A 12,256-nucleotide genomic window follows, 5' to 3' on the forward strand; every position below is an offset into this window, starting at 1 on the left:
GATACTTAGAGGAAAATAATGGCAGAACTCTTTTCCACATAGAATTTTTAACACATTTGTGTTTCTTTATTTTAAATTTTTATTTATTTGTTCATGAGAAATGACGAGAGAGAGAGACAGAGAGAGAGAGAGACAGAGAGAACCAGACATCACTCTGGTACATGTGCTGCTAGGGATTGAACTCGGGACCTCACGCTTGAGAGTCCTATCCACCTCCCAGACCACTCCACATAAATTTTAAAGACATCTTCAATGAAACAAATCTAATTACAAAGAAGACTAAGGGAAGCATAAACCTATGGGACTACATTAAATTATAAAGCTTCTGCACAGCAAAAGGAACCACTACCCAAACCATGAGACCCCTCACAGAATGGGAGAAGATCTTAACATGCCGTACATCAGACAAGAGGCTAATAACCAGAATATATAAAGAGCTTGCCAAACTCAATAACAAGAAAACAAATAACCTCATTCAAAAATGGGGAGAGGACATGGACAGAATATTCACCACAGAAGAGATCCAAAAGGCCGAGAAACATATGAAAAAATGCTCCAAGTCTTTGATTGTCAGAGAAACGCAAATAAAGACAACAATGAGATACCACTTCACTCCTGTGAAAATGTCATACATCAGAAAAGGTAACAGCAGCAAATGCGGAAGAGGTTGTGGGGACAAAGGAACACTCCTGCACTGCTGGTGGTAACATAAATTGGTCCAACCTCTGTGGAGAACAGTCTGGAGAAGTCTCAGAAGGCTAGAAATGGACTTGCCCTACGATCCTACAATTCCTTTCCTGAGGATATATCCTAAGGAACACAACACACCCATCCAAAAAGATCTGTGTACACATATGTTCTTGGCAACACAATTTCTAATAGCCAAAACCTGGAAACAACCCAGGTGTCCAAGAACAGATGAGTGGCTAAGCAAGTTGTGGTATATATACACAATGGAATACTACTCAGCTATCAAAAATGGTGACTTCACTGTTTTCAGCCGATCTTGGCTGCACCTTGAAAAATTCATGTTAAGTGAAGTAAGTCAGAAACAGAAGGATGAATATGGGATGATCTCACTCTCAGGGAGAAATTGAAAAAACAAGGTCAGAAGAGCAAACAAAAGTAGAACCTGAACTGGAATTGGTGTATTGCACCAAAGTAAAAGACTCTGGGGTGGGGGGGTGTGGGGGGAGAATACAGGTCCAAAAAGGATGACAGAGGACCTAGTAGGGGTTGTATTGTTATATGAAGAACTGGGGAATGTTATACATGTATAAACTATTGTATTTACTGTTAAATGTAAAACATTAATTCCCCAATAAAGAAATTTTTAAAAAGAAAGTAAATAAGTAAAAATTTTAAAATAATTAAAAGAATGAGTTAGTCATCATAGCATCCTGAGAGAAAGATGAAATAGAAATTGAAAGAAAACAGAAAATACAAGGTCCTTTAAATGCCCGAAGTTAGTGTCAGGGATTAGGAACCTGAGTTTCTCAAGGTAAAAATTGGCGAGAGAGGTCGTAGAAGAAAAACCAATGCACCTCCAATAGTTTTGTTTGAGTAAAAACCTAAAAAGTGAGGACACTGAGGAAACTATTCAGAGTAATAAACATGTCACTACTGTGTAATGGAACCATTGACAAAGGAGCCTGTATATATTATGTGTGTATCCATTCTGTCAGACAATGTCTTGTTAAAGAAAAGATAAGAATACATCATCGTACTTTGGGAAATCACAGGAGTATTATAGCATATGCTGATTTCACTGGGTTAACATCTAGCATGTTATGGAGTCTGATTCAGATACTCAGTACATCTTAGTTTGTCAGAATTAAAACACGACATGCATATACACAGTGCACAGTAGTAAGCACTCCATAGTTTTGAGTTATTTAGGATGAATAAGACAACATTTATTTCCTGACCTATCTATCATGTAAAAAGAACATGTAAAAGCAACACTGAGGGAAAGAGAGGAAATAGAGTAGCAGCTTGCTGGGTACAGGCACTCCTTTGGGGGTTGTGGAAAGTTCTGGAACTAAACAGAGGCCATGGTTTCTCAACACTATGAATGTGCTCTATGTCGTTGTCATGCACAATTTCAAATGGTCAATTTTATATTATGTGAATATTTTACCTCAAGGAAAGTTATAATATATATATATTTTACACCATAAAACTGTTCAGTCCTGGTTTATGGTGGTATGGCAGATTGAACCTGAGACATTGGAGCCTCAGGTATGAGAGTCTCTTTGCATAATGATCATGCTATCAACCCCCATGGAAAATTATAATACCAATCTCTATTTGATATACTATCTGGTGGCAATTTTACATAGAACATTTTGCTCAGCCTTTACAATGATGGTAACATATTATAATACCTATTTCAGATCAAAAGCCAGCCTAGAAGTGCACACATATTTAATAAATGGTGGGAAGCATATATATATATATATATATATACACATATACATATACATATATATATATTTCTTTTAATCAAGCTGGTTCACACTCCTCTCAATACATTTTCTTTCTCTTTGTTTCTGTGGAACTTCACCAAGGAGGAAGGGGTGGCAAAAAGTGATAAAAAACAGCCTTGATCAAGTCAGAACAGCATAATGAAGCCCAGAGCTTGGAAATATATGTGATGTCCAGGAAATGACAGGAGTCCAGAACAATGGCAGCTAGAGTGGCTGGGAGGAGGACACCAGTCACAGAGCAGAGGCTGCTGAGGCATGAGCCTGTGGTCAGCCTGACAAAAGGCCCACATGCCCCTGTCACTAGGAGCAGTGGCTTCAAACTGGAAAATGTTTTTTTCAAAATCACCAGAAGTTGTCATGAAACAGACTTCTGATGCAGTTTATCTAGGACTCCAGTGGAGGCTTTGCATTCTTCAAACATTCCCCAGGATGCAGGTACTACTGGTCAACCTCTGCTAGTGAACCTCTAGGCTATAAGATGACCAGGTTAGTAAACAAGACAGCAATATAATTCATTCTCTCTCTCTCTCTCTCTCTCTCTCTATCTCGTGTATTAAAGTTGTTTGCAGAGAACAGAAAAGATGACAACTGGTACTGTGAATTCCAAAATATAAAGCAGTGAAAGGCTGAACTTAGCATAAGGATGCAAAGTTAGCATAGTCATGACTTAGGACATTAGTAAAAGATAAGCCAGGCCAGAGTAGGGGAGGGAGCATGGTAGTGATGCAAATATCTGTATGCCTGAGACTCCAAAGCCCCAGGCTCAATCCTTTGCACCACCATAAACTAGAGCTGAGCCATGCTCTGATAATAAATAAATGAAATTAAATAAATGAAAAAAGACACATCCTAGCAAAGAAGAAAGTTCACATGCTTATGAGCTGAAATTATATAACAATAGAAGAAAAGGGTTTGTGTTTTTTTCATTGAAGTGACTAATTAGAGGGGGTGACTTGTAGAAAGGACAGTCAGAGATGAGACACATTTCCTAACAAAAGCAAAAGGGTACCTACTCTCAGAAATAAATCAGAAACTACTAGCACAAATGAGAGCTATGGACTTTCCCACAAAATAAATAACATAAAATAAATGGTAAGAACCTTTTCTGCCTGATAAAAAAACAGTTTCAGAAGGGAAAGAACTAGCAACTCCACGGCAGGATAACTTCTCTAGGATTATGACTTCTCTTTATGATAGAGGAGTTCGGTTTTCTAACACTGCTCTCTAACTAGAGAAATCCATTCATATTCTAGCTCCATTCACTGAATGCTGTCAGAGCTGGGAACTATATGATATCACTGAAGGTTAACATACCTATTCTTAGGACTGGAGAGACAGCATAATGGTTCTGCAAGACTTTCAATGCCTGAGGCTCTGAGCTCCTAGGTTCAATTCCAACACCACCATAAGCCAGAGTTCAGCAGTGCTCTGGCCCTTCTCTCTGTGTCTTTCTCTCTGTATTTCTCATTAAGGTAGAATAAAACTAGTGAAAAATTAAAGTACTTATTCTTGAGAAGGTTTGTCTTCCCATGACAGAAACAAACAAGCCAAGAGGTCTTATTGGATTAATTCACAGAATACATGAAGAGAGAGACAACTTATTCTCTAGTAAAACAGCCCAGAGGCAATGGCCACGCCAATGGTAGTGATGATGCTGATGAGCTCATTCAACCTGCTCTCCAAAAAAGGGGCCAGGCATTACTGGGGTCAAACAGCTCCTCATTATTGAGAAATAAGGAAGAAGGGCAAGGAAGAACAGGGGAGGGGAAGTCTTTTCAAACATAATAAATCTGGGCCAGTAATTGGCTTCTCTCCAGCAAAATCAGCATCTGCATTTTCTTTTCATCATTATTTTTATTGCTAGGACAGAGAGAAATTGAAAGGAAGGGGGCTAGAGAGAGAGAGACAGAGAGACCTGCAGCACCTGCTTCACTACTTGCAAAGCTTCCCGCTTGCATATGGGGACCAGGGGTTTGACCCTGGGTCCTTGAGCATGGTGACATATGCACTCAACCAGGAGTAGCCAGAGCCATCAACCCGCCCCCATCCCCACCACCCCGGCATCTTCTAAAGAAAAGTCACAAGAGAGTGGGCAAAAAGTGCTATCAAATGATGCTTCCAAACTGCAGTGTTTATAATGCAAACTATAATGTCAGAATAATTCTCAAGGTTGAGCCTTTCATACAGAGACAACAGATGACAGCTAGGGAGAAAGAGCAACTTCTACTGGCTGACCCACCCTCCAGCAATAATGACTAAGCCATGGCTCAACCTCAGAAGAAAGGAACTCTGGCCCTAACAAGACCTTGGCAATTGCTCATCTCTGCAAGCCATCCTCTCCTCTCAGAACAGAGGGAAATAGTAGCAGTATTTGCTTTGTGGACTCCGCAGGGAGAATACAAAAAAGTAAACATAATAGAATATAGAAAGCTTATTACTAAGAGTATGAAGTATCCCATATTCTGATGCTCTATGGTTCTTAACAATAGACTCAAGGTTATATGCAAAAAAGAGAGGAAGGATCAAGTCAGGCTTCCTTCTATGGCACTAATAGCACAAAGTTCTTCAAATACCCTGATTTTTTTTTTCTTCTCACTACTGTTTCTCTAGAGGGATGCAAGAACCTTTTTGCATGTCTCAGCAGAGAACCTGCCTTAGTCAACATCCCTACACAGTGATACATCAAGCGAGACATCTCACTTCAATAGTGCATGTACTACATGAAGAGAGAAACTTCCGGGATGATGTATTCTTTTAGGCTTTTCTTTTCTTTTTTTTTTTTGAGGTGGGTCTGTGGTTTATTAACAGGACTCGGTGTGGGGGCGGCTACTCATTCTCCTCGCCATGCAGCCTGGCTTTGGGGTTGGTGACCCTGATGGCCAGCTGGGCCGCCCGCTCCATGATGGCTTTGCGGTTCTTGGAGACGTTGTGGGTGATCTCTGCGCATTAGGACTTGTTGCACATGAGCGGCACCTCGAGCTCCTTGACGTTCTGCACCAAGAACTTGCGGCAGCCGCTGGGCAGCACGTGCTTGGTCTTCCTGCTGCTGCCGTAGACAATGTTGGGCATCAGGATCTGCCCCTTGAAGCGGCGCTGCACACAGTTGTCGATAGCCCTGGGCTTCCTCCAGTTCCTCTTGATCTTCACATAGTGGTCCGACTGGTGCTGGATGAACTTCTTAGTCTGCTTCTTGATGATCTTGGGCTTCACAAGGGGTCTGAGAGCCGCCATGATGCCAAGCAGCAAATGTCCACCACCTCTGTGGGCAGCGCCGAGGAAGAGAGAGGAGGGCGGGGTGCAGGGGCTGATCTCTATGCAAAAATGTGTCATGACTTTTCCAACAATTCAATAAATAGTTTAAGGAATTTATGTATTCCTTCTGTTGCAAACATCACTCACTCATTCATCATAGTAACGGTTACTTATATAGCCCATAGGCTTGCTATTTCTTTATTCTAAATGAGTTTCTTTTGCCTGTTTTATTTATTTGGGGATGGTGGTTAAAGGTCTGCAGTATATTTGTTGACACATAATGATAGGAAAGAGATGTAAAGAAGGAGAGAGACAGAGAGACATGCATCTCTAAGGGCCAAAGCAGGTTTACTGGAAGGAAAAGTTGCTGGGGGGGGGGGGGGAGCAGATAAGGAAGTCAGACCAGTTCCAGTGGACTAGTCTGGGCTGATACTGTATCCTACAGACCAGCTGGTTTTTAAACCTACTGAAAGAGGAGGTTTGATGGGGCTTTGCACAGCAAGGTTGTACAATGGGCCATGTTGTTGTTGTGGCTTAGTCATATCTTGCTTTGTCTGGAACTGTAGCAATGATAAAGTCAACTACTCATTCCAAGATCTGTGACCAAAGCTCCAGGAAAGGTCAGGCGCTTATAGAAGGTCACTTCCTCATTCCGAGGTTTCTCAATATGTCCAACCTCTCACTCCCCATGATAGATAGCTCAAGATACTCTCTTGCCCAGCCTAGTTTGTTTTCTACCATCATGCACCAGGACTTCAACACCCTTCTCCATCCCATTACATACTCTCCTTCCTCTGTGATCTTTGCTTTGGTGCAATGTACTGTCCCCAGTCCAAGTTTCACCTTGCATTTTCCCTTTCTGTCCTTGTTTCTTTGGTTCCACCTGTAAGTGAGCTCTTTTGGTATTCATCTTTCTCTTTCTGGCTCATCTCACTCAACATGATATACCTTTGGCACCCAGTTCTTGGCCATTTATAAAACACTTAAAACTGGTCCTTCCTCTCTATTTGTACCCACTTCTGGAATTCAGCATCTGCATAATTACAGCCTACAGTTTGCATGTTATTTATTTATGTACTTGTTTTACCAGAGTATTGATCTGCTCTGGTTTATGGTGTTGCAGGAGACTGAACTTGGGACTTTAAAGCCTTAGGCATGAGAGTCTCTTTGTATAATCATTATGCTATCTACCCCTGCCCTGTTTTATCATGTTTAGGATGATCTTGATGGTTTTGCTAAGCCTCACTTCCTACACCCACCACTCACAGGATTTGAAAAGCCTCTTAACTATTCATTACATGTTCTAGTGTTTGGTTTCAAAAAGACAAAAGGCTGAATTCAGAGATTTCAGGAAGCCGCAAAAGGAAAGGCTGGCCTAGGGAGGCTCATTCTTGGGTGAAAGGATCTCTACCTACAGCAGCCTGGGGCAGGATTCAGCTCTGCAGCTCTTGCATGTGAGAGTGATGGGGGTAGGACTTTCAGATTTCAAGGTGAAAGAGACATACACTAGACTAAGAAACCAAGAGCAGTCAAGTGCTTACACTGAGTCCAACTAAATGCTCAGGACATAGTCATAATACTCATTGTCCAGAGGCATTTATGTATCTTGTGGGAGTAATGGGGACATTAGTTCTGGAATGTGAAAAAGATCTGGGAGGGGTAGGAGGGAGAAAAAGAGAAGCAAAGGAAGAAAGATTGCTGGGTTTGTTTTTTTTTTCTTTCTTTCCTTCTCTCCTCAAGTACAGAAGATTGCCATTTAGTAAATTATAAACAAGATGGAAATGGAGAAATACATGTTTAATGCAAAAGAATTTGAACATATGAGAGCTAAGGGGAGAGGGATACAGCAGGAAGAAGGACTAGATTTATAGTCCTGGCAGGGCCAATCCCCCTTTCCCGCCAGCCAGCAGGTCATGGGTACCTTACTTCTGATCCCTAGTCTTCCAATCCCTGCATTAAAAAAGAAATTACATAATCATGGTAAATAAACATTGGACATGTCTGTCCAGTCTGACTCAGTTTCCTTACTTAAAACTCTTATAAAACTGTGTAAGAATTTTAAATATTTCCATGAGTTTTGTGGGAAGATTTATTTATTTATTTCTTATCTTTCAAACAGATCTATGTATAACACTATCATGCCATCTTTGTACTTAATAGTATTTGTGTAAAAAATCCCTTAATAAGCTGAGGCTATGGATCGAACTGCCAATGCCCATTTCCAGCAGAGACTCAATTACAAAAGCCAGAACTCCCACCTTCTGTACCCCCAAAACAATTTTGATTCAGACTCCTAGTGGGGGAGAAATGATAGGGGGAAGGTGCCCACAGGGCTCTGAACTCCAACTCCATCAGGGCCCTGAGAGAAAAGAGGAAAAAAGGAGAGACATTTGGATGTAGTAAAAGGTGTATTCGTGACTTGGAAAGGAAGATAAGTTAGGACCTTAAAAAAATGGGCAAATATATACAAATATAGACAGTTGTAGAAATAATAGTTGACCCATATCAGCAACCTTAGGAAAACTGCTGTAGCTTCCAATGGAGGGAATGGGGATTCAGAACTCTGGTGGTGGGAAAGGTGTGGAGTTATACTCCTGTTATCTTATAATTTTGTAAATCAGTATTAAATCACTAATAAAAAATTACTTGACCCTTTATCTTATAAATCTGTAAAAAAAAAACTATTAAATCACTAATACATTTTTATAATCATAATAAATAAAAATATTACTTGACCCAAAGGATGGTTCCATAAAGTTACATAATAATGTCATAAAATTGTCACTGAGTCATTTTTACAATATAGATAATATCTATCTTACTTGTTTTAGGAAACCCTTGACAGTCATTGAAAAGTGCTCACTGAGATGTTGTTGACATACTTTAACATCAAATCCTATCTCATACTAAACACCATTTTTGGAAAGCACATATTATGTCCTTAGAATAGAACACACACTGGTCTGGGAGGTGGTACAGTGAATAAAGCACTGGACTCTCTAAATGAGGTGCCCAGTTCAATTCCTGGCATCATATATGCCAAGACAATATTCTGGTTCTCTCTCTCTATCTCTATCTCTCTCATTAATAAATTTATATATCTTTAAAAATAGGTCACACATTATGGGGATAAAATTTGAAAGCAAAGTTCAGCCTACTGTTGCTTTAAGGACACTTAACTTTCAATATCTGGGTTTCTTTCAGTATCTGTTTCGTTATCATCTAAAGATAATTAAATGAACACAAATCTGTAATAAATCAGGTCAAAGATAAAGACTTCATGAAGCAAGTCTAACAAGCAATAGTATGGGAAGCAAATACACTATAGGGAAAAGTATAAATTCATTTACATATAGATGGGTCCTGTATTATTCAGATACTTTTAAGAGTAAAAATGTAAGCATCATTATACATAATTCCTTAATAGTATCTCCTTTCCAATTCAAAAATAGTTACAACAGCAAACAAGCTATTACGCATAAAATGAGAATTCAGAAAATAAAGTCCAATGACATTTCACAGATAATATTCCTTAGCCATCTCGTGCTACTCGTGCCATCTAAAATTAACTCTGGCATTAAAAAAAAAAAAAGTCGGAGAAACATAGAAAATGATAAGCATCTGTTTTAGCTAGCAGACAATGAATGAATGAAAATAAAAAGTAAACCTCTATTTCCTTCAGGGATAATTAAACCCCGATGCCCAATGAAAATACAATCTTTGTTAGAAAGAAAGAGCTGCAGAAGCTAATTGGGAAAATAAAATGTGTTGTGGCTAAATACAAACTGTACAATGATCGCGGCTTCAACCTGATAAAGACAGGTAAAAAACAAAACAGTATGTTTTATTCTTGCCAGCTTACACTAAGCAAACACATATGTGTGAGAGATTGTTTTTTGGAGGGGGGGGAGAAGGGCAAGGATGAGGGATTTGTCAAGTATTTCATTCTCACATTTCAAAGAGAGAGGGAGAAACACCACAGCACCTCTCCACCATCCATAGAGCTTCACTCCTGCTGTCCTATGCTCCCAGATGGTACAGGGGTTCAAATTCATAAAAGAGAAGGTACACACTCTGTTAGGTGAGATCTCTCCCAGCACCTCCATGAGGAATTCATGGTTAATGCTATTTATATAAATCAACTATAGCATAACTGAAGAGTGAAGATGTCCTTAGAAAGAGAATATACATATACAGCAAAACAGCTGACCTGGAAAGTGTTACCACCTGTGTGACCCAGGTCTGAGTCTAGTACCTCCTGCTAACAGTTCGGAGGAACTGTTGGTACTGTGGTGTCTTTCCCCCCTTCTCTGTCTCTGACTCTCACTTTCTACCTAAAAAAGCCAGCTTAAAGTTAAGTGAAGTCTTTTTATTTATTTATTTATTTTTAATTTTTTTATTTATTTATTTTTATTTAACAAAGGATTAATTAACAAAACCATAGGGTAGGAGGGGTACAACTCCACACAATTCCCACCGCCCAATCTCCATATCCCAACCCCTCCCCAGTAGCTTTCCCATTCTCTATCCCTCTGGGAGCATGGACCCAGGGTCATTGAGGGTTGCAGAAGGTAGAAGGTCTGGCTTCTGTAATTGCTTCCCCGCTGAACATGGGCGTTGACTGGTCGGTCCATACTCCCATTCTGCCTCTCTCTTTCCCTAGTAGGGTGGGTCTCTGGGGAAGCTGAGCTCCAGGACACATTGGTGGGGTCTTCAATCCAGGGAAGCCTGGCTAGCATCCTGATGGCATCTGGAACCTGGTGACTGAAAAGAGAGTTAACATACAAAGCCAAACAAATTGTTGAGCAATCATGGACCCAAAGCTTGGAATAATGGAGAGGAAGTGTTAGGGAGGGTACTCACTGCAAACTCTAGTATACTTCTGCTTTCTTACTTTGGTGCCATACTCCAAACTCAGTCAATTTCTGCTTTGCGTTTCTACTTCTTTTTTTTTTTTTTACATGCATAACATTCCCCAGATTCCCATTTAACAATACAACCCCCACTATTTCATTCATCATTTTTCATGGACCTGTATTCTCCCCACCCACCAACCCACCTTAATAGTAATAATAACAACAATAATAATGTTAGTATTATTTAACTTATTTATTTATTCTTTTGTTGCCCTTGTTGCTTTTTTTATTGTTGTTGTAGTTATTATTGTTGTTGTTATTGATGCTGTCATTGTTAGATAGGACAGAGAGAAATAGAGAGAAGAGGGGAAGACAGACAAAGATAGACACCTGTGGTCCGGGAGGTGGCACAGTGGATAAAGCATTGGACTCTCAAGCATGAGGTCCTGAGTTCGGTCCCCGGCAGCATATGTACCAGAGTAATGTCTGGTTCTTTCTCTCTCTCCTCCTTTCTTTCTCATAAATAAATTAAATTAAAAAAAAAAAAAGATAGACACCTGCAGACCTCCCCACTGACTGCAGGTGGGGGATCCTTACACCAGTCCTTATGCTTCACACCATGTGGGCTTAACCCACTGCGCTACAGCCCAAATCCCAACATTATTATTACTATAAGGGAAACTAAACATCAACTAGATGCTGTAGAGTCTGTGTTGTTATTATCCAAGGTACTTGCCAAGATGAAGGTAAACATCTCGCAGTGAGAATAATAAGAGGTTGAGGCACCTGGATCAGTACTGCCAGGTAAAGGTGAAAGCTGGAGCCAAAGGAAAGCAATGCAGCAAGCAATATTCTAACCAAAGGATAACCAACAAGCATCTGCTATATCAAGAAGGAAATTACAATTCATCAGTGCTACTTCAAAACAGTGACAAAAGCACACCCTTCTCTCTCCTCTTCACCACAAACACACACACACACACACACAGGCACGCACACACACATACAACACACTTAGCCAGAGATCTATGTCCCAGTCATAAATGCCAGATGGTGCAAATAATTCTCTAAGTACAAATTAGAGGAAATTAATTCAGTACCATGCATCTTTGTGTCAACAGGAATAAAATGATTCCAGTTAAAGGGAATCAAATAATTCCTATTCCTGAAATATAAGAGCTACTATAATTATTAAGCAATATAGAATGGAGCATACTTTGTGACATCTTTTCACTATTGCCTTTCACTGTTATTTAAGTTGTATAGAGGGGCATAATCTACTTTGCCAGATGTGTGCATAATATTTTTGACCAATTTCAATTCCTATGAAGAAGGAAGGTAGACAGATATTTCTTCATATAATGTGCACATATAGAGATACTAGAAGATCTGATCTATTGGTCCTTTCTTAATTTAACTTTTTACATGTTTTATTTATTTATTGGATAGAGAGAAATAGAGGAGGGAGGGAAAGACAGACAAGGAAAGAGCAAGAGAGACACCTGCCGCACTGCTTCATTGCTCGTAAAGAGTTCCCCACATTTCCACAATACAGCCTATATTTCCCCCAGTCCTGGAACCTTAGGGCAGGGTGCACTTTCCTGCATGCTTCTCTCAATTCATATCAAATAATATATTTCATCTGCCAATCACAACCTA

At 39.9% G+C, this 12,256-nt stretch overlaps 1 protein-coding gene and 1 pseudogene across 3 annotated transcripts in view; both read right to left on the reverse strand.

Moving 5' to 3' along the window:
* Positions 1-12,256, reverse strand: part of TMTC2 (transmembrane O-mannosyltransferase targeting cadherins 2) — a 538,840-nt gene that overhangs the window by 406,590 nt on the left and 119,994 nt on the right. The window lies entirely within an intron of this gene.
* Positions 4,705-5,861, reverse strand: LOC103108294 (large ribosomal subunit protein eL32-like; annotated as a pseudogene).

Source organism: Erinaceus europaeus, chromosome 5, assembly GCF_950295315.1.
Source record: "Erinaceus europaeus chromosome 5, mEriEur2.1, whole genome shotgun sequence".
NCBI classification, from domain to species: Eukaryota; Metazoa; Chordata; class Mammalia; order Eulipotyphla; family Erinaceidae; genus Erinaceus; species Erinaceus europaeus.